The sequence below is a fragment of the Chinchilla lanigera genome, unplaced genomic scaffold, assembly GCF_000276665.1.
Source record: "Chinchilla lanigera isolate Chin_1 unplaced genomic scaffold, ChiLan1.0 scaffold00109, whole genome shotgun sequence".
NCBI lineage: Eukaryota > Metazoa > Chordata > Mammalia > Rodentia > Chinchillidae > Chinchilla > Chinchilla lanigera.
In genome coordinates this window covers 1210948-1235122 of record NW_004955510.1, presented here as the reverse complement: position 1 = coordinate 1235122, position 24175 = coordinate 1210948, and the positions used below count along the sequence as shown (strand labels likewise).

General features: G+C 33.5%; 2 long non-coding RNA genes across 2 annotated transcripts in view; one reads left to right on the top strand and one right to left on the bottom strand.

Moving 5' to 3' along the window:
• Positions 1-10654, bottom strand: part of LOC102029772 — a 93442-nt gene extending 82788 nt beyond the window's left edge. The window contains exon 1 of the long non-coding RNA XR_264402.2: positions 10580-10654. This is a non-coding gene — a long non-coding RNA (uncharacterized LOC102029772). The remainder of the gene's footprint in view (positions 1-10579) is intronic.
• An 86-nt stretch (positions 10655-10740) lies between these two features.
• Positions 10741-11627, top strand: LOC106146978. The gene is made up of 2 exons (XR_001231665.1): positions 10741-10911; positions 11418-11627. It is a non-coding gene; the product is annotated as an uncharacterized LOC106146978 (long non-coding RNA).
• Positions 11628-24175: the final 12548 nt, after the last annotated feature.

The following is a 24175-nucleotide window of genomic DNA, read 5'->3' as shown; positions in this document are numbered from 1 at the left end:
AAAAAAACAAAAAAACAAAATTTCTCTCTCAGTGTGTTTGTTGTGTACAGGAATGCTATTGATTATTGAATGTTGACTTTGTATTCAGCTATGATATTGAATTTGGTTATTCAATCTATAAGCCTTTTCATGGAATTTTGGCGTCTTCTATGTAGAACATCATGTCATCTGCAAATAATGATAATTTCACTTCTTTTTCCAATCCTTATTCTTTTTATTTCTTGTCTAATTTCTCTGGCTAATATTTCCAGAACTGCATTGAATAGGGGTAGTGACAGTGGATATCCTTTTCTTGTACTTGATTTTAAAAAGAAAGCTTTTAGTTTCTGGCCATTATACATGATGTTGACTGTTGGTTTGTCATAGATGACATTTATTAGAGTGAGGTAAAGATCATCTATTCATATTTTCTGTCAGGTTTCATCATGAACGAGGGTTAGAGTTTATCAAAAGCCTTTTGTGCATCTAATGAGATAATCATGTGATTTTTGTCTTTGGGTCTATTGATATGGTGTATTACATTAATTGATTTGCATATTTTTACCCACCCCTGGATTCCTGTGATGAATCCCACTTGGGCATAGTATATAGACTTCTTGTTGATTTGTTGCATTCTACTTCCTAGTATTTTATTGAGGATTTTTTGAATCTATGTTCATTAAGGTAAATTCTTCTCCTTTCAATTTCATTAAAGAGTTTGAGTAGAACTGGCATTAAATCTCTAAATTTCTTGTAGAACTCAGCTGTTAAACCATCAGGAACTGGGCTTTTCTTTGTTTGTAAATTTTTTATTACATTTTCAGTTTCATTGGATGATATAGAGTTAGTCAGGATTTCTATATCTTTGTGATTCAGCTTTGGTAATTCATATATATCTAGGAATCTGCCCATTTCTTCTCAGCTTTACATGTTATGAGAGTAAAGGTTTTTGAAGTAGGTATCGATGATCTGAATTTCTAAAGGATCTGTAGTGATTTCATATTTTTCATTCCTTATTGCATGGATTTGAGTTTTTTCTTTCTTTTTTTGATAAGGATGACAAGGGGTTTATCAATTTTATTTATTCTTCTAAAGAACCAGCTCTTTGATTGATCAGTTCTTTGTATTGTTTTCTTAGTCTCTAGTGCATTAATTTCTGCTCTGATCTTTATAATTTCCTGCCTTCATTGGACTTTGGGCTTTATTTGCTTGTCTTTTTATAATAGCTTAAGGCACAACATAAGACTGTTTATTTGTGCTCCTTCTGGTTTCCTGATATGGGAATTCATGGCTATAAATTTTCCTCTGGAGACTGCTTTCATTGTATCCCACATGTTCCAGTAAGTTGTATCTACACTCTCATTTGATTTTAAATATTATTTAATTTCTTCTTTAATTTTATCTGTGATCCATTGGTTGTTCAGGAGGATGTTATTTAATTTCCATGTTGTTATGCATTTTTTGTAATTTCTTTTGTCAATAATTTGTCATGGTCTGATAGCATGCATGGGATAATTTCAATTCCTCACGTTTCTTTGCATTTACTGAAGTATGTTCTATGGACTAGTATGTGGTCTATCTTAGGGAATTCCCCATGTGCAGCTGACAAGAATGTCCTTCTGTTGTTGTTGAGTGGAACACTCCGTACACATCCACTAAGTCCACTTTTTCACAAGTTTGGTTCAGTTCTGTTCTTTCTTTACTTATTTTTTGTCCAATTGATCTATTTCTTTGTGACAGCGGGGTGTTAGAGTGCCCTGTTATGGTTGTGTTACTGCTTATTTGATTTTTCATGTCTGCTAAAATTTGTGCTCCTGTATTTGATGCATAGATATTTATGATTGTTATCTCTTCCTCTTATAGTTTTCCCCTAGCAAGTATGTAGTGACATTCTTTATCTCTTTTAGTCATTCTTGGTTTGAAGTTCACATTGTTTGCAAGCAGAATGATTTCCACTGCTTTTTTTCTGGGTTCCTGTTGCATGGAGTATTAGTTCCCATCTTTTGACATTCCATCTGTGCATTTCCTTTTGAGCTAAATGTGTTTCTTGTATACAGCATATTGTTGGACTTTTTTTGTCTTGATTCACTCTGCCAGTCTGCTTCTTTTGATTGGTGGGTTGAGGCCATTTACATTAATGGTTATAACTGATATGTATTGGTTTATCTTTGTCTGTTCTTTTCCTGCTGTTGGTGGTCTACTTCTCCCCTCTGTTTAATTGCTTTCTCTGGTAGTTTCTCTCTACTGTTGTTCCTGAAATTGTGGTTATTTTTATCTTTCTAGAACATCTTTTAGTGCTCTTTGTAGAGTTGGTTTGGTGCTCATGAATTTCTTAACTTGTTCTTTGTCTTGGAAATATTTTATTTCTCCATTAATTTTGAAGGGTAGTTTTGCAGTGTGCATCAGTCTGGGTTGGATGTTGTTTTTTTTTTTCAGGACCTTAAACACTTCACTCCAGGCTTCTTTTGACTTGATGATTTGTGTTGAGAAATCTGCCATGATTCTGATGGGCTTTCATTTTAAGTGATCTATTTCTCTTCTCTAATAGCTTTTAATATTCTGTTGTTCTGGTGAATTTCTGGGATCTTGATTATTATATGTTTGGGTGTATATTTATTTTGATAATGGCTAACTGGAGTTCTATCACTTTATTTGTACATCATACCCTTTTCCTTGTTTGGGAAATTTTCTGGTATTCTTTCTGCAAATAATTTTTCTATGTCATTTGTGTTGACTTTTGCTGTTTCATTGCTATCTTAGACTTACATTGTTTTTCTTTGCGTCATCTTGCTTCTGTTGAATTATTATTTTCTGCTTCCTTGTTATTTTAAAGAGATATTTCCTTTTTCAGTTATTAGCAGCAATGCTTTCTTCAAAGTCTGAAAATCTGTCTTCAACTTCATTCATGTGGTTTTGCCAGCTTTTGATGAAATTTGTAATTTCTTGAATATCTCATTGAATCTGTTTCATGCATTGTAATTCTTTCCTATATTGCTCTTTCAAAGTTTCCATCATTTTTTATCTATGTCTTCCTTAGATGTGCTGAATAATTCTTTCAGTATTGTTGTCATTTTTTTACCTGAGAGATTATTTTTGATGTGATTTCTTTTATAGACTGATGGAGTTGTTTCTACACATCAGATGCTATCATTTCACAACTTCTAAGTGTGAGACCTCCAAGCTCTTCTATGTTGATGTCTCCTGGACTTGTTCTGGGTGGGGTGGAGGTCTGAGATTGCACTTTGATTCTTCGTTTTGTCATTTTCAAAGATCCCGAGTTTCCCTGAGGTTCTGCATCCCTACAGTGAGGGTGTTAGGATGTGGGTTGAGGCTCTCAGCTCCCTTGAGCTCTGTTTGACTCCTGCAATGATGCAGGGGATGGGGCATGGTCACCAAGGCTCCAGAAGCTATTCAGAGCTCAGTGTGGATCTTTCGCCTTTGGAGGGGGGGATCTGTGCATCATCTCTGAGGCTTCTGCAACTCTTGGGGGTGGTGTGGCTCACCAAGGCTCCTGAATCTCATGGGCTCCACATGGTTTCTTCAACGGTTGAGGGGGCTGTCTATCATTTGAACTCAGTGATGTTCCCTTAGAATTGTGATATCATCAACCTAATGCTTTGCAGCAATGTTAACTAATGACCAGTGTATTATCAGTCCATTATAAAAATTTTTATTGGTACCTTGCTTATATTTTCTGGAAAAAAACCTATTTTTTGCACTTTATTTTAGAGTTGAAAATTTCATAATAGAATATTTCAGAGAGTGCTGTTGTCTTGAAGACTACATGAAGATAAGAGGTATAATTGTAAAATCAATTTATTTTCAATGCTATTGAATCTTTTGCATTAAGTAATCACTAGCAATAATGATAGATAGTTACAAAATATTTTTCCAGATGATATTAGTACAGGGCACCCATACTAGTGACAGATTAGTAGAGAGCAACCATATACTGAAATTTACATAATTATATTCTACTGCAGGTTGAAGAAAGAAGTCCCTTCCTTTGGATGCAGATCTTTTAGGAGCTCTACAGCTCCCAAAAGAAAGGATAGCTGATTCATTAAAGAATAATCTCTAAGTGTGAATCATGCAAATACCACAGACTTCAGTCTCTTTGTGTTGGAAGTTAAAGGGTAGTGGAATAACTCGGAAAGAAAGAGATTTGACTAATTGTTCTGTGTATAACCTCCTGATATAGCCTCCTGAATAATCTCTGCTCTGTATACTTGCGGCCACAGCATGGAGCTTCTTGAAAGTGCTAACTACCGTCCCATCACCTAGCACTTCTGCCATGCCTCTACGGCTATGGATTGCTCTGTCATAGTTTATCTTTTAGTATTATTCTTTATTCTTTTTGTTTTCTATATTTGCGATACAGCCTCTCCTGTGATGAAGATATACTACCTCCATTTCTCATGCAAATATTTATAACTTTTGTATCATTTTAATCAGATGCGTAGGGAAAAATTGAGGAGGGAAAATTTCACTTTCCTCTTGAAATAGAATTTCAGATTATGATATTTCAAACTATGATTTACTAAAAGGAATATTTTTAGTTTTTATATTGGTACTACATACTTAATATATTGAATCTTTTAATAATTTATTCTATTTTTTGAAATATAATGTAGAGAAAAATTTTCCCATGTAGTACTATGAGAATTTAATAAAAAAAGATTCGGACATTTTAAGTTTTTCTTAGAGTTATAATCTTGAAATTTACTGAGTGTCAATTGCTTAAATGTAAGCCCCTTTGCTATGCATTTGTGCTTTATAGACAAGTTTTTATGTGGACCAAAACTAAATAAATGTCAGCGATACTGGTTTTTTGAATTATGTAATAACTAGCAATAATTATAGATGTTTGCAAAACATTTTACGAGATGGTGTGTTCACAGATTAATAGTAGGCACCTATCTAGTAAAATTCTATGTAAGATTTGAACAAGATGTTGAAACTATAAAATATAAATAGGTATCACATTGTATAGTTGAAAATATGAGAAACAAATATGATCCTATACTTCCAAATCAAAGGGCTCTGTCATTTCTTGAATATCTGACTTAAATATTTTTCTTATGTAGTGGAGAGCATCTGTACCATCTCATGTGAACCTCCATAGTTATCCATGACCTCATTTTATTTCAAAATCATTAATCTCTAGTTTTCTATAATGTATTTATTCTCCTCTTGACTACTTGCTAGTTAAGGGATAGTTACCGTTCTTGAGCAAATGTTGCTGCTATCAACCTAGTTAAGCACAGACTCTGTATAATCTGGTTTGCAACTCATTTTAATTTTATATAGAGTTTAAAGGAAAAATTCATAAAGTAATCATTCCGTTATTTTGCACATGCAATAAAATGACATAATTTATGAAATTATGTGAATGAAATGAGGTGAACTTTAAAAGAGTAGAATTAAGAGCTTGATCTTGACATAATATCATTTTAAAATACGTTGTTCTAATTTTAGAATATATCATAGAATCATATATCAATTACGGAATTCAAAAATAGAAAAACACACCTTCTCAAGCTCATATTTTACATTCACCAGACAGACCAATTCTAGGCCATAAATCCTACTTTAAGTAACTTAGTACAGAAATAAAACAATGTTTCCTGTTAACCACAAGGCAATTTAACTAGAAATCAGTAATAGAAAACAAGATGAAAAAAATCATAATGTAATGCTGATTACACAAAACACCTCCAATGAATCTATGAATCAAAGAAGAAGTTACAAAGAAAATTTAAAAATATTTCAAGTGAAAATACACCTTTCCAAAAATGGGGATGCCATAAAGCCAGTGTTTGCACAGAAATTTATGACACTGTAAGCAGATATCAGAAAAATGATCTAAAATCAATCATTCAGATTAGAAGTAGCATCACTATAGCTAATGTAGCAAGACAAGAAACAGAATAAATCTTATTTGTTCGACGATAACATGAGCATCAATATTATCTATGTAGAAAAAGTGAAATGATTGACATTAAAAACTAGTACTATAAAATGTTTATAGTATGACTGTGGGGTAAAGGGTTAAAACCAATGGATTTCCTGTGTGTCATCAATGAGTAAGAAGAGTTTGAAACAAAAAAATCATCCACATTCAAATCCCCCAAATGAAGCACATAAATATAAATCTAAGAAAATATGCACCAAAGCTCCTTGTAGGAAACAGTAAAACTCAAATGAAGAAAATCCAAAAACTAAACAAAGGAAGATATTCCATGTTCATGGATAGGAGATTCAGTATTGTTGTGATGCTAGTTGTTCCCAATTTAATATGTAGATTTAAGTAATCCCAATAAAAATCCCAGCATGTAACTTTATCAATATCAGCAAACTGATTCTGAACCATATATGAAGAAGGAAAAGTTGTGGAATAGCCAAGACAATATCAATGAGCACTATCATAACTCAATGATAAAAAGATAACCCAATTTTAAAATGGGAAAATACCTTTTATGTGTGTGTACTGGGATTTGAATTCAGGGTCTTGTGTTTGCCAGGCAGGCACTGTGCTGCTGAGCTATATCCCTGGCTCCAATGAGAAATAAAACTTCCTCCAAAAACTTATAAATGTCCAATAAGCAGATGAAAATATTCAACATCTCTGGTTATTAACAAAGTAAAATCAAGACCACAATGATATACCACTTCACAAATACTAGAATGACCGTAGAAGAACACAGACATACAAGTTCAGCTGTGCTGACAAACAGTGGTGCAGCTGAAATTTAGTAGCTCAGTTCCTCAAAGTGTCAAACTTAGAGTTAGTCATTATTTCCACTTATCAGTATATAGCCAAGGGAAAAGTGAATATATGTTCACACACACATGTACACACACGTGCGCGTGTACATGTGCACACAAAATGTTTATTGTAACATTATTCAGTGTCCAAACTGGAAAAGATTCAAATACTCATCAGCTTTTGAATAGATAAGATATGGCATAGATATAAGGTGGAAATAAGTAACAAAAGAATAAAGTTTGGTAACATGCCATACTGTAAATGATTGTACAAAGCTTTATGCTAAAAGAATTGTCACAAGAAATCACATATTATATGACCACATTAAATGAAATGTTCAGTATAGGAAAACTAACAGTATAAGAAAAAGATAATTGTGCCCATGACAGAGAGAACAGAGAGAAAATGGGGACTGAGCAGTGATAGATAAAAATTTTCTATTTTGGTGATTGAAAGGTTTTAAAATTGTAATGTTAGATTTATATAGATTAATTGTCTCCCATCCAAGTACTAACCAGGCCGAACCTGCTTAGCTTCTGAGATCAGACGTCAGGGTGGTATGGCCACACACTAGAGGAATTGTTTAGTCTACATCAATAAAGTTCTATTTCAGTAAAACATCACAACATTGCACATCTTTATTTATTTTAGATACTTAATAGAACATTTGTACAGTTCACCTGACCAGTTTGCTTTTTGTTCATTAATTTGTCTTCTAGGTATTGAGTAAGTTCTCGGGGAGATGTTTTACTTAAATATGAGATTTTCACATTTCATAATCAAAGCAGTAAAAATCAGATTTGATATAATTCTGAGTACACATACATTTTTCCTTTGTGTAGAAATAATAGTGCACAATTTTTAAACACAACATGATGCCAAAATCGATGTTTTCTCTTACCTCCAGTTCCACTCACCTCAAATCTGAGTTGCAATAAATGAGTGGCGAGTGGTAACACAATTTGAGAGCACTAGTTTTCTAAAAGAGTAATTAAAATTTTAAAAATAAAGTTCTGAAACTTTCATATTGTTATTCATCTTATCCTTGCATACTGGAAATCTGGAGTTTCCGGGAAAGCTCTGAAAAGAATTCAAAGGCTAAGGGCACTGTGTCATTCAGACTTGGTAGCTATTCAAGCTTTCATCTCTTCAGTTTAACACCCGTGTGCTTAAATTTCTGAAAAGCTTTAAATATTGTCACTTTTACAACATTTTACTTTCATTCTGTTTTATGCTTTTGACTACTTAATTGATGTAAGAAGCATGGGATGTGTCTTGGTAGACAATATAGAAAGTGCAATTCAAGTTACAGTATTGGCAACTAGAGGATGTTTGCTAATTCATTGTGCTAGTGCTGAATAGAAACTGTAACTGAAAAGTTGATTGAAGGACATTCAGAGTAGTACTTTTTAGATAATTCCTAAAGCCCCTTCTATAGTTATCTTACTGCATATTTATTCTGAAAGGATTTATTTCAGCAGCATGTTATTTGCATGTTATTACTCTGTTATCAAGTTTCATCACTGAACATTGAAAAAGTATGACTGTCTCACATATTTTCCACATCATATGATATGTATCTGAATGCAAGATAGGGAACCTAAGTAAATCTTTTACCAGTCCTTTTTGCTAATTACATCTTTTTAAATAAAAAAGCAATTGTATACTATCCTGTGATCACTGTCAAAAAAATTTTATATGTGACTAAAACAATCACAAAGTACTTCTAGAATGTTTAGCTATTATATTTTTTTAATTTTAAAGAAAATAATAAAAAAATAAAAACAGTACAGAATTTGAAAACAAGATGATAGGAAATTAACAGTGGTTATTAAATTTCATATTGTTTTCAAAGTAGTTGCTCAGATTACCAGATATGGGAATGTAAGATTGATCAAACAATCTAAACACTAACTGTTCCTTTCAGTTAACTCATGGAAATTAGTAGTACAATCATCTTAGTTAATATATATATACATTTATATTTCCTTCCTTCCTTTCTCCTTTCCCCATCCCAGTTATTCTTTCCTTTTTGAGCATTTTGTTTCCCTTTCACAATATTTATTGTACCTTTTGGATCTTTTTTACTCTTGCAGTTCCTTAGGGAGACAATGTGATGTTTACACATGCGAGTCTGATTTATTTCACTTGTGAGTATGGTCTCTAGTTGCATCCAATTATCTATAAAAGCCTCAAGTTTTTCTTTCTTTATAGCTGAGTGATATTCCATTATATAAAAATAGCTATCATTTTTATCAATTCGTTGGTTGATGGGCATTTGGATTATTATTTCCAAGAGTTAGTTATTACAAACCAGGCTGCTATAAACTTGAGTGCACATATAACACTGTGGTATAATATTTTTAGAAAATAAGAATAATTGTGTTTTAATAATTGTGTATTTAAAACACAATTATTATTTTATTTTTTTACAGATTTTTTAAAAACAGGAAAAGTTGCAACCTAAGCCTAAACAAATTTATAACTGTCATAGCATTTGGATGATGGCATTTGACAAAACAGTGTACCAGGTCCTTAAATTCTTATGCATTATATAACCTACATTAGAAAATAATGTGTCATCAAAAAGATTTTAACAATCAACCGACAACCCAATTATATGCTTTCTACTCAATTTGTATAAAACAAGGTACAGTACTGCCAGTTACTTGTCTTGTGTAAGTATTCATAACAGAAGACATTTTCCCCTTAGTTTCTAGAAATGAATGCAATATGTCTTAACCAAGACTTATCAAAGCAATGTAATTTTTCACCTAGAGCAACTTCATAAATGGAAATGAAATCGCATGAAGTTGAGGCCAAAACACCCATATGAAATTGGAAATATAGCTTCTACCTGCTTTCAGTTTTTTTTAAACTAGAAATATCTTAACCAGATGTAACAAGAAATGTGTGATACCTGACAATAATTATACATACATTAATATTTTAATTCACAGTTTAAATAATTGCTTTATAGCTGACAAAATTAGAGAGTCTGTCCACAACTAAGATCTTAACCCTAAATAAATAAGAAGAAAACCTTAAATAACCTAGGCCTAAATAAATGAGACTGCTTTATTAAGTATTGGACAAAGATGCATTTGATGGCATGAACAAATACATGCACTGATGATAAACCCAAGATACAAATTCATAGTACTTAAAAAGACAACATATCATTTGCTATTCATCTCATTTCCTCCTTTTATGGATAACTGTAGAAATATTTATTTGGTCAATATTTATTTATCATTTCTAAATAAGTGTGAAAGTTAAGTTTATCTGTTTTTATTTTTTTTCCTTCAGTCTTATATGCATTGATCTTTACCAAATTTTGGCCCTGACATGGAGTATGACTATCAACCAACAATACTGCCTGTTCTCACTGGACAGCTAGTTACACTACAATCTGCCAGTAAGAAGAGATCATGGTAGATCAATGACTAGAAAGAGAGGAGGAGGTGCTTTTTCCTCTGCCTTATTGCTTCCTGTAGATAGCTTTGAAAGCAGTCATCTGCCAGCTGTGCTCTTGATTTCAAACATACCTTGCCTGCTTTCTGGTGCTTGGTACCTAACAGAGCAGGCCACTTCTTCCCAGGTCTAAGACTGATTCTGCAGATTCTTTAATTTCTAGAACCAGATATTCAAGGTTCTGGTAAGTCCATCTATTTTACTTGCCTACTTTCCCAGTTCTAGACATGCCAGTGTGCACAGTCCCTGAGAAAACTAAGGCACCTAGTGCCATATGCCTAGTTGTGCCCCTAAGACTGTCCTTAAGTTGAGAGACAATGTAAACCTAACAGGATTGACTTTCCAAATAAGCATTACCTGAGAGACACTAGGAGAGGCAGTATTACCAGCAGAATCTGCTTCTTGACCTTATGCTAAGTCAGTTGTTCCTTGGAATGCTAGTCACACAATGGAACAATGCCAGCTAATGATGTCACTGCCATGTAGTTGCGTCTATAGAATTCCCTTCCCATGCTGACTGTGAGTGGAGGAGACACTGTAAGCAGGATACAAGCTACAGTCCAGCCAGAAGGCATTGGACAGTCCAAGTACTTTCTGGTTAATCCTTGTCTGATGGGCCCTCACTGGACCTCTGGAGCAGTGTTGATAGAACCCTCTGAGCTTGCCCAGATTTCCCCAGTTTTACCATGGTAACAGTGGTTTTAGTTCTATTAGATTTTATCATTTGTGTCCAAAAAACAAGTCATAGTAAAGAATATAGCCATCACTGCAGGGGCTCTTTATGTTGTGTTTTTATTACTGCCTCTACTTCTCTTCTAGGCCAGTCTCCTAAATCCTGGCAATGTCTAATCTCTTCTTCATTGTTACAGTTTTTGTCATTTCAAGAATGTTATTCAAATGCAATCTTAATGTTGACAGCCTTTAAGAGTGGTTATTTTTGCTCAGCCAAATTCCCTTAAGGGGATAGAGAGAGCTCAACATCAAAAAAAAAAAAAAAAATCCTGAAATTTTCTTGAGGTTCATCAAAATGATTGCATGTATCAATAATTCATTCACTTTTATCACTGAGCAATATTCCATGAAGAGGATGAACTGCAATTTGTTCATTTATTGTTGAGGGCATTTGGGTTGTTTCTGGGCTTTAGCTCTTTCAGATAAAGCTGCTATGAACATTAATATGAACATGTCTTTCCAGTCCTCCAGGATAAAAGTCCAAGACTGCAAATGATGTGTATATGGTGGTCACCTGCTTAGATTTACAAGAAACTACCAAACCAAGTCAAACTCTGGTTACAGAAGCTAAAATGAACAATGGTTTAAAGAGAGGGAATGTTGTAAGAGATGCAAAGAAACTGATCACTTGTGCACAGCTGATGGGAATATAAAATGGCACAGCTACTCTGGACAGCAATACAGATTTTTCTTAATTTTAAAAACTATTTTACTCTGACTTTATATAGAGGGCTGTTGCAGTCCTGTTCTGTTCCAGACCTCACAGTCCTTTCTTTCTTCCCCGCACCCCAACTGAATGAGAGATGACCTGACAGCCAGTCTCCAGCACATGTTTCCAACAATGCTGACATGATAGAGAGGAGATTGCTTGCAATGTGGATATACATTAACAAAGCAGCTTTTCACAGATGTCTTTGAGAAATCATTATAAATTACTGTAGCCATTGTAAATACACAACAGCAGAAAATGCTAAACCTTGTAAAACATGGACTATTCATTACAAAATGCTTTTGTGGCATAATGTTAGCGTGTGTTTGAAAGTGTTTTTAAGCTGCAAAAGGAAAATGCTTTGCATCTGATGAAACAGAGAAGGTTATTAATGGAGACCGAAGAATACAGAAAACAGCTGCTTAAGAAAAAGCACTACAAGATGCTATAAACTAATTTTATCTGCATCCTTCAACATGAATACTGTAGTGAAAAATGCTGTTTGCTAAATGCAAAATGCTCAATAAAGATATTGAAAAATATAGCTTTTAAAAAGGAGTAAACAAACCAAACTTTATCATATTTAAATTTATGAATTTTTGCTAGGACCCTCATTACAACAATTATTATTATTATTGGTAGTATAATTTTTTCAGTTTATATTTTATACATTTCAATAAATGATAAGAACATATATAAACTGAGTTCCTTATCCCCATGATATATGTGGAAACACATCCCTTAGATTTTTAAGAAGACATGTGTATAAAAGCATACTGTGAGTGACAAAGATTTTCCCCATATTAGTCAATAAGCACTGTAAAGTGAAATAACAATTTTCTCAAATTGTTCTTTCACTTATGGTTATTTCAAGCTTAAAAATTAATTTTCCTGTAGTAAAAATATACTCTTAAACTTTTTTTATTTACCTTAAAAGTTATATTTTCAAGATTGTTTCAAAAAGTAAAGCAGTATTCATTTGTTTTCTAACTCTTTGAGTGTTAGATTTTACATAAAAATTTGCCTTTTATGTGATTTTGGAATGCTTTGAAAGTCTTTACAGATTTTCCTGTTCATGTCTATTAATCTAGAGAAAATGTACAACTATTAATGACTTCACATGAATCTTTTATTTTACTGTAAATAAACTAAAACTGTTTCCTTAGAGATATATTTTTATAATTCATACTAAACACTGTATTGTTTCTAAAATTTCAAGTCTGAAATTAAATTTTATAGTGTTTTCTTAATAGTATTCAGTTACATATGTAATCATATTACTCTAGTGTGAATTTATTTTAAAACTCTAATCAAAATTAATTATTTTAAAAGGCTAAGGCTAATTTAAAATCATTGACTTATTTCTTGACTGAATTACCAAAGTGATATGTTTTAATAATGTAGGCTTGGAGAAATATTTTAGCTTCCATTTAGTATTTAAACATTTAACTCACAAAGTAAATATAATAATTGGGGCATTAGCTGAAAATAAAATTTGAATATAATACTCAAGTTATAGAAACAGGAGATCACAAATTCTGCATTTCCTGTTACTTGTATCAGATTTTAGTCAATAGTTCAATGCTAAAATGTTTAAATAGGTATTTTGTGCAATCATTGGTAAAGAATGTTAGTTCCTTAAGGAAATGAAAGGTATTAAGTGCACTATCATTCAGTATAACACATATACTGAAAGACACTGAGACATGTTATGAAAGTAAGGTATAATATATTTAGAGTTACTGGAGTGAAAATAACTTTAGCTAAAGAATAGGAGGCCTCTTACCATAAGGCTCAGTTTTATTAAAGTCTGAAAGAGAAGTAGCATTAAAAGGCCAAGCAACATCAGCCCAAGTTGCAAAGATGACCTTGAGAATAGATAAGGTCTCTTTAAAGGACAGGAAGGAGAGAAACTTAAGTGTAAAAATGGATAAATCAGAAAGGATCTGACTGAAAATGGAATTACCACAACAATAAATGACAAAATATTTACAATATGACAGAGGAACACAATGATTTCAAACCAATAATAGTTAACATAAAAGATGTGGAGAACAAAACTATCAAATTTAGAAGAAGTCTAAAAATAAAAGAGAAGATGTAATAGAAGAGAAAATTTTTTTGAAAAGAAGAGGTGACTCTAATTCAAGAATATTATTTGAAGATAACAATATGTACTATAACAACCATTCTTAATTTTCTATCACCTTGTTTTGAAATTCTGTATTATTTTTATTGTTTTTGTATTGCTTTGTTTAAGTCTTTGTTTTTGTTATTTTGCTCTTTTCTTTTAAAATAAAAAAAGAATATTACTTGATTCTGGAAAAATGTGATTAGGATATGTAAACAACAGAAGAATCCTGTGTAGGTTATAGTGGAACTGGCATTGTGGGAGATAGAAAAGGGGAGGAAAATGGCAAGTAAAAAAGATCTGGATGCATTATGTTTTATGTATCATTCCCCATGAAGAATGTATGTATTATATATTGCAAACATACTAATTAAAAAGGTGAGAATCTTAAAGTTAAAAAACAAAAGAGAAGTTCTATTTCAAATAAAGAGGCAAATAATAGAACAATTATAGTAATTTACCAGATAAAACATCTAACACTAGAGTTCTTTACATATATTCTGCCCCATAAAATAATTGGAAAATATTATATCTATAGAATTTCAAAAGAAAGAAATGTGAGTCAAGATAAAAATTCCCAGTAAAGCTGTCTTTTGCATGCGTTAGCAATTAACTCATATTCTTAAGAAATTTAAAATGATTAGAGATGACTCCATATATAACTGTTTCATAAGGAAAAAATACTTTAATACTTGTAAAGTTCAGTATATGGTAATGTTATTGTGGTAGCGTTGTAGTGTTATTGTGGTAATCATTTTCCTCTCTATATATACATCAAAATAATATTATATTGTACAATTGAAATATGCACCACTCCTATCGGTCATATGAAACCAAGGGTCAAAATAATCACAATCTTTACAAAAATATTTGGAGATACAGGACCAATATTGTGAACAGAGAAGAAACACCAGGCAGAACACCAGAAAGCTCACTTGTAAATTGTCTTTTTCTTGGATTAACTGTAGCAGCTGTGGTGGAGGTTCAAAAACCTCACCTCAGGCAGGAATTTTGATCTTTTCCTTTCTTCTTGCCTTTTTCCATGTGCTCCAAAGCCATTCCTTGCTGAAACAGAACATTTTAACTAATCTACAATTCCTAATGTCACATGATCTAGAACAGCTGGCTTTGAGGGTAATATTCCCCAGTCTGGACCTACAGCAAGATTCCCAGCAAGAGATCAACTGCTCACAGCTGATGAAGGTTGTATGGTGAATCAGAGGATGCACTGGTTTTCGCTGCACCTGGAAATACCCCGGGGTTTGCAGCAATATAAAGGGCTGGGAATATAGCTCAGCAGCAGGGTACCTGCCTTGCAGGTGTGAGGTCCTGAGTTTAATTCCCAGTTCCAAAAAAAAAAAAAAAAATTATCATCCTACTGCAATATGGAGAATCCTGGGAGAGAACTGTGCTGTAGCATGCGGCAGCATGTCTGTCTTCAACCCAGGGAACTGAAGACCAGGAGTGCTTTGATCTTTTGGTGACTTTATTTCACAAATTACAGGAGTACCATGTGATTTTTAAATAAAATAAGCCATTGTATCACCTTTCAGTTTTACTGAGATTCTTTCCAGCATTGACAAAAGTTTAAGAGATTCAGTTGGAAGATGAGAAAAACTGAAGTTCTGTCATGTGGGTTTTAAAATCTCAAAGTTTATGTTTATAAGATTCCAAACACCAGGCTTTCTGAAAAGAAAAAGCAGAAAGAGAGAACATGTTAAAGAAAAGTAGATAAATGTAACAGATTTTGTAGATAACAGTGGTCCCAGTGACAGAATACTCTTATTTCATCCCAGTGTAAATCTGAAGTAGAAGGTCAATAGGCTAACACGAGTTGCTAGTGTCCAGACTGTGACAGCTCTACTTACCCTCAGGAGTACACCTTCGGTCTCATTTTATAGTCTTCAATCTCCCTATTGCTTAAGTGAGTGAATTGGATCTGATTTTTCAAATCATGAAAGTTTTAACATTTAGTCTCGGCTAAAATTAACTTTTTCTGAGTTAATGTTTCCCTCATAAGCTAATTAAAAGTTATTTTTCTTGTACCTTTATTTCTTGCTAATTAAAAATTAGACAATCAATCCATTTTCAACTTCTCATTAGAACTGAAGATATTTAGATCTGATATAGAAAATAATGGTCATCCCAAAAGAACGCTAAGTTAACCAAAAAGTAATTATCCAGAAAAGATTTCCGGGCCTAGTGTGATGCAAGCCAGGCATGCAGTTGCTTAGACCAAAAGCTTGGAAACTTTTCTCGTTCTTTTTTTTTTTTGTCCTCATGTGCAAACCCCAGCATATAATGCTGGCCTGACCTGCACAATACACCCAGGCTCCATCTACTTCCCGTCTCAACTATTCCAACCTTGATCCATGGTCCATTACCCCTTGGCTGCATTATAACTATTGTTTCTTTCCCTCATTCCACCGTTGCTCTCCAAGAGCCTAATAGTACTACAGCAGCTGAAGCCTGCCTTTCAAAACAGAATGCGCTACTCATCTGCTCAAAATACCCCAACAATTTCAAATTTTAGAATAAAGCTAAAATTCTTATATTAATCTAACATTCTTTGCATTTTAACCCTATTCTCCTACTTCTCTGACCTCTCCTCACTCCCATACTCTGCCAGCTATGCTGCACTCTGGTTCTGAACACTTTATGCCCTCTTTAACCTATGGGAATTTGTATTTGATGTTTTCCCAGTTTGGTTCGTTCTTCTAGGTATCGTTGAGATTTGCCTCTCCTGTGCTTTAAGCCTGTCTACAGACTGTCACTAAAGGTGTGTATGTGATGATGGTGGCCGAGAAAAGGCACAGGTTTCTCTAGAGCCATATCACAACAAATATTGAGTTAAATGCATTGTCAATTGCCTGCTTCATTATTGCGTTATCTTTTTGTTTATAGAGGATATTGTCATCTTGTATTATTTTGTAATATATTTTCACTATTTTTCCTCTCTAGGATGAAAGAACAAAGACTGTTTTTTCAATGACAGTTGTACCTTCAGAACTTACCCATATACGGGTATTAGCCTGAAGCATTTTGTAATGGATCGTAGCCCAATTACTCTCTTCCACTCTCCATTAAACTATGAGATCATTATTAAACTACTTTTACCTTCTGGCTAGATTTCTCCCTCTCATCTGTCCCTGTTCACCCTACAAAACCTCATATAAAATCTGTGGTCTTAGCCACATCACAGCTTCTTGGAATGCTTTGTGAGACATAGCACAATTGTTACATTGCTTAGCTCACCTAGAATTAAATCTCCATGAGGAATATTGTTATATTTATTTATTTCACTGTTGTGCTATATAATGCGTTGGAAATGCATTGAGAGCCTCACATCTTCAATGGATTGTCTTGACCGTTTCTGAAGTTGAAAATGTATGAGTTCAATCCTGCTATTTTTTACACTTATTTATGAGAAGGATGTTTTGAGACTTAATGCATGTCAATTATTAAAACTACTAAGTAAGGACTTTTATACCTACATATATCATGGCTGTGAAAAGTGGAAAAATGTATCCAGATTTGTATTCCGAACCAAATTATAATCAATATTGATTTATTTATTATTTATTTTAGTGTGAACATCAAACACGGGATCATGCCCATGTTAAGGAAAAGCTCTACCACTAAGCTACACTGCAGGTCTCCCTCTTTACTTTTTAAGGAAAACTATGCATTCCCTAAAAGGAGAGCTAGGTGTCCACTCTGGTTTACAATCTTCATGTTGCTGCTTTTCGGCACAGATCATACGTTGAGGGCTCTTGGGTTTATTCTGTGTCATCCACTTCATCCAAAGGCAGGCCTGGCTTTCCAGTCCATGATACAACTGCATGATTAAGCCAAATTTTGAATCTGCCTGTTTTCCTTGATAGCAGGTACTCTTACTGTTTTCCTTTATTTTATTCCACCGGCAAGAACTTTAGGGAAAAGGAAAAATTTGAGAAACTTATCTAGTCATTTGTATGGAATATGTTGTTTAGCCATGTTTTTCTGATTTCACATTTAGTCTTATTTTAGCATAAACTCTGTTATCAAAATGCAATATGGAGAGAGACAGCAAGATAAAATGTAGAAGTGCCAGTTAGAGGTATAGAAGAGAGACTGAAAAATCCAGGTACTTACAAATAATGATTGAAGAATATAATGAATGAAATAATTGAAATTTAATATTTCAAGAATTAATAGTCAAAATTCTGAAGTATAAACATAAAATCAATACTTTTCATTGCAAGAACTCTTTGACAGCCAAGGAAATTTTTGAAAAATTTTAGTAAATATGCAGTCATCTATATTTTAGGAAAAGTGTAAAATGTTAAAGCAAAATACTAAAAATTATGAGCATATTAGAAATTGATGACAGTCATTTTAATTAGCTGATGACAGTCATTATTGTTAGAAATAACACAGTGTGGTAGTATTTATAATGTACAAACAAGACTTTCCTGTCATCTTACATTTGTATACACATTTATAAAATAGAATGAAGCAAAACAAACCCTTTCAGACATGAGATAATTTTAGCAATGGTTAGACCTCCAGGCCTGAAACACGAAGATGGTAAGCATGAACTTAAAAAGGGATGCGTTAACAGAAGAGTGGAAAACACAAAAGTTTTAAATCATGTGAGCAACTTTCAAATTTTGTATTAACAAAAGGTAATAAATCATTTTACATTATAAAAAATGACTTAAAAAAGCCAAGCAAGTAGCAATAGTGAGAAATGTTTTAAGCACAGTTAAAATAACCTATAACTTCTTCAAATATCCTATGAAAAGTATAAAATTAACAATAATATCTATATTTTGTAGCTAAAATTTAAACAAGTTAAAAATGTAAGAGATGTAGCTCAGTGATAGAGCACTTGCCTACTATGCACAGACCTTGGGTTTAATACCTGTCCCCCAGGCCCCCAAAACAAATTAAAGACACACACACACATATGCACACTCACTCAGGCATATAGACAAATAAAAATAACACTATGAGAAAAATAATTTGAATTATAGGAAATATATCTACATGTAAAAATATGAAAAAGAAAAAAGAAAAGGATAGAATTTTAAAAACACAGTATACATGCAAACAATGTCCAAATAAACCAGTAAACAGAATAAATGCTATTTATACACTTAGTCCTGCATGTGAAGACAAATGAAGTTTACTATAGGAGATATTGAACAAAGCATTAGCCAGTTTACTTAGAGGTGATAATGCTACAATAAAACCTCAAGGAAAGGTTGAGATAAACAAATAGAAAGGCATATGGCAGGGAAGCCCTAACCCAAACAATGTAGTATATATGTGTACAGTACTAATGTTATATAAAAATAATCTAAATGAAAATTGAAAGAGATTAAACAGAGTACTACATAATACTGAAGATATTAACAGGCTGACATGATATGAGACGTATATATACTGCTAATAAATAATGATGTAATGGACCAAGCAACTTTTCAGACATTTGTCACATATAATAATTCACAGCAACAGAGTCTGAGTAAACTGCAAATATATCTGATACTTAAATATGAGATGGTGAACAGAAAAATAGCAAAATTAGGAGTGAATTAGGAATCACAGTAGCAAGATGGCAGAATAGGACCTCCTAGTTGTCACCCCCAACTCAGGCACAGATTTTACCAACCACCTGCACATGAGAATATCCTTGTGAGACCCTGGTTTCCAGTTGAGAGGTTTGCGCACCTCAGAGGAACAGAATCCCAGAAGCAAATGCATTGTAGCGGGTGAACAGCAGGTTCCCACTAACTGCACCACCCTTCCCCAAGGCAACCTAGTGCAGGCTCCTGGCCAGTGAGGTCTTCCAGGGGAGAAAGTGAAGGCAAAGTTCCTCCCAGTTTCTGCAGCCCTGCAGCACACTGACCCAGAGGCAAAGCTCCATCTTGGCCCGCCCAGAACACTTAGGAGACTGGACAGCTGAACTGTACGTGGACAAGTAGGACCAAAGAGAAGAGGCAGGAGCACAGCTACAATCACATTGTTCTCAAGGGCAGACCCACTAAGGGGCTGCTCAAGGCAAGAGATTGTCTGTGGAGCTTTCTGGATGATTCCCCATGAAGCTCTCATCTAGTGACACTGCCACAGGACCTCCTGTGCTGTTTATGGGTGGTGCCCCCATGTCCCTTTGCATGGCCTATAAGGACTTATGCAGATCAAATGCTGATTTCAGTGTAGTCAGGGATGTTAGCAGCCAGCTCAGCTCTGGAGGTTTAGGAGAGGTATCTACCTATAAATACTTTGGTACTCTGCGCTAAAAAAAATAATGATACCAGTCTAGGCTTTGAGGATTTAGAGAAGGCACATGCTCTTAAGACTGGTTCCACAAGTGGGACCAAGAGAAGTGGAGCAGGTCCATCAAAAACAAGGGGCCAAGAGACTCCCAGAATCTTTAGCTGATTTCAGAAGTAAAGCATTTTCTTCCTAACACTGAAAGGCAAAGTCAGCACTAGTTTAGAGTGTATTAGTCAGGTTCCCTGTTACTGGGAACAAATACCTGATATACACAATTTAGAAGGAGAGGTTAATCAGGCTCACAGTTTCAGTGGATTCAGTCTGTGGTTAGCTGGCTCTGAGGGAGGAGTTGTGTGGTACAATGGCGCGGCAGAGGAAAACTGCTCACTTCATGGCAGTTAATAGGCAGAGAACAAGGTAAGAGCACCAAACCATGGGCTCGATCTTGTGAAACCCTGACCCAAATTAAACTTCTCCTTTAAATTATGGTGGTTGTGTACTGTGTCCAGTGACAGACAAGTGACTATTACAGCCATTATGCCCTTCTGTTCAAAATAGTAGTAGACACACTAGCCAGGACAAGTAAGCTATAAAAAGAAATAAAAGATAAACAAATAAAAAGGAAAAAGTAAAATTGTCTCTTTGCTCATGATATGATCTTGCACATGATCATACATATAATCATACATAAAAATTAGTATATTATCTTACACTCTAAAGATCTCACCAAAAAACAATTAGACTCTGTAATGGTTTGGGTCTATATATCCCTGTAAAGCCTCATGTGGCCATAAGTGAGGCTTTATCAGAGGTGGCTGAACCTAGTGTGTGTGACTGATTCATGATGCAAGGTTAGGATTCAGGATGCTGGGATTAAGTGTCTGTGGTTACTAAATTAGTCCATTGATTTGTTTGGCACCACCCTAATTTCAGTAGTCTGGATACAATATAAGGAAGAGAAAAATGCTTGTCTCTTCCTTGCTTGATTTTGCTCTCTTCTGCATGCCACAAGCTCTTATCCCTCTGCCAGGCCACCCTGTCTTGGATCTAACCAACTATGGACTGAAACATCTACAAACTGTGAGCTAAATAAACCTTTACTTTGGGTGGCAAGCATTTTGTCTGAGCAGTGAGAGAAAAGTAACTAAGACAGACTCATGTAAATTTGTTAAGTTTGCAGAGTATAAAATCCACATACAAAAATGAACTGCATCTCTATACCCTAACAATATGCTACATGAAAAAGAAACTAATAAAACAATCCAAGGTGGGTGTAGTGGTGCACTTCTACAATCCCAATGCTCCACAGAGACTGAGGCAGGAGGATCACTGTGAGTTTGAGGCCAGCCTGGGTTACATAGTGAATTCAAGGCCAGACTGAACTATATAGTGAATTCAAGGCCATCCTGAATTGCATAGTGAGGTCCTATCTCAAAAAAAAATCCAGATCTCTACATTAAAACTACAAAATATTGGTAAAAGAAATGAAGGTAGACAAAGATAGTGCAAAAATAGCTTTGTATAGAAATTAGAAAAATAAGTATTAACTATGCAATCTTAATCTTCAAAGAATTTCATGGATTTGAGAGAGTTCTAATCAAAATACTAGTGGTATTTTCCATGTAAATATAAAATACCTCTAAAATTTTTGTGGAATCCCATACAACCCTAAATTGCTAAAGCAATCTGGAATGAGATTAAAGAAGCAGAGGATATCACATATCCTGAGTTATTACAAAGCTCTGGCAATCAAAACATATGACACTGGCATAAAATATACATATAGACCAAAATAAGAACCACAGAAATAAGCTCACATATATATAGCACATTAATCTTTAAAAAGGGTGCCAACAATACATAATAGGAATATGATAATCTCTTCAATAAATGATATTGGGAAAATTGGACATCTACATGCAACAGAGTAAATTTGGACCCATATTACACCATACAAAAGTAAACTTAAAACTGATTAAAGAACTTAGACAAAAAAAAAAAAAAAAGCCTGGGCCGGGGATATAGCTCAGTAGCACAAGCCCCTGCAGAGCAAGTGCAAGGTCCTAAGTTCAATTCTCGGTACCAAAAAAAAAAAAAAAAAAGAACTTGGACATATAACCTGAGATTCTAAGACTATTAGAAAAAAAGCATGGCCTACAGCTTCTCAATACTGATTTTGGCAATATTTTTGTTCCATTTTGTTTTATTTTGTTTATAACACAAAATGATAATTAATAAAATAAAAAAATAGAAAATTGAGGCTATATCAAACAAAAATTTCTATAACAGCGAAGGAACAAGCAATAAAATGAAAAGCCAATCTACAGAATGGGAGAAAGTGTTTGCTAATCATTTAGCTAATAAGTTCTTAGCATTCAAACTATATAGAAGTTCATAAAACTTAGTAGAAAAGAACAACTAACCCAATTAAAAATGGGCAAAGTCCCTGAATGAGTATTTCTCTAAAGAAAAACAGAAAAATGACCAAGAAACATAGGAAAAGAGCACAGTAACTGGCATTGTAAAATCGAGCGCATTAAATTGAGTGCCAAAAAAAAAATGGAGTGCCATTGCGTGCAATTTTTCCAAGAATATGATATATTTTCATGTACAATAAAGCATAAATATATTTGTGTGTAGAGGCATATAATAAAACATATCACTCAAAATTTATTGATGATTTAAAATGTAATGTACAATACACTCTACAAATCACACACACTTAAATGGCAGAAATGAATTCCACATGAAAATTTAAGGACTTCTGGAAAAGTGGTATTTAGAAGAAGCTTAATATTTTAAAAAGCATAGGGTCCAAAGTATAGCTCAGTGGCACAGCACCTTGCTTAGCAAGCATGAGGTCCTGGGTTTGATTCCCAGTAGCAGAAAAATAAATAAATAAGTAAATAAAATAAAATGCATGGATTCATAAAAGAAACAATATAATTAACCTGAAAACCAGAAAAGAGCACATTACAATAAGAGTTCAGTTTAAAAAACAGAATTGAAAAGTGAAGGATGGTTTATTTTATTATTTGAGAATTTCTTCCTTAGGATCAGACCATCATTTTTCCCTTCTCAAGCCAACAAATCAGCACCAAAGCTTATGAAGAAAATAGAGGATGACAGGTAAAGAATTTGAACTAATTTAAGGGGAATAGCTAAGTATAAACTTAAACATTTTTAAAATGACAAAAAAAAAAAACAAGAAAATAAAATAATGCTGATACACGTTGAAGATACAAACTCTTAAGCTGGAAACACAATGAAAATTCTGAATGAATATAAAATGACATTAAACCTATAATAGAACTGTTCCTTTCAAAAGGCCACTAGATGGCTTTATGCACAAGTTTGAGCAAATATCCAAATAAATAAGTCTTCTGTGTGTGAGCTCTTTCAGAGTATGAATCAAACAGTAGCTAATTAAAACATGTATTAGCTTCATATAAAGAGCATACCTAATTTGAGAAGGTACAATTTGAAAAATATTGATTCATCTACTATTTACAATGGTAAACTAAATTCAAAAATGTCAAAAATACATATGCAAGGAAATGTTTCAATATTAATATTTTTAAATAGTAATCTAAACATTAATCTAAAAAAGTATTAATAATGTTACATCTTCCAACCTTGGGTTACTTAGAATTTTTTATCTTCTTGATTCAATTTTGGCAATTCATATGTATCCAGAAATCTATTAATTTTTTCTGTGTTTCCCATCTTATTAGAGTACAGATGCTCAAAGTAGGTATTGATCTTCTGAATCCAGGATTGGTTGTGATTTCACCCTGATCATTCCTAACTGTATGAATTTGAGTATTTTCTTTACTCTTTTTGATATGATTGGCTAAGTGTTTATCAATTATATTTAGTCATTCAAAGAATGAACTTTTCAATTCATTGATTCATTTTATTGTTTTCTTAGTCTAGATTGCATTCATTTCTGCTTTTATCTTTATAATGTTTTCCCTTGTATGAGCTTTGTATTTGATCTTTTTCTAAAAGTTTGAGTTTCAACATTAGGTTATTTATTTGAGCTTGTCCTGTTTTCCTTATGTGAGAATTCACTGCTATAAATTTCCCTCAGATTGTTCTCATTGCATTGAATTGT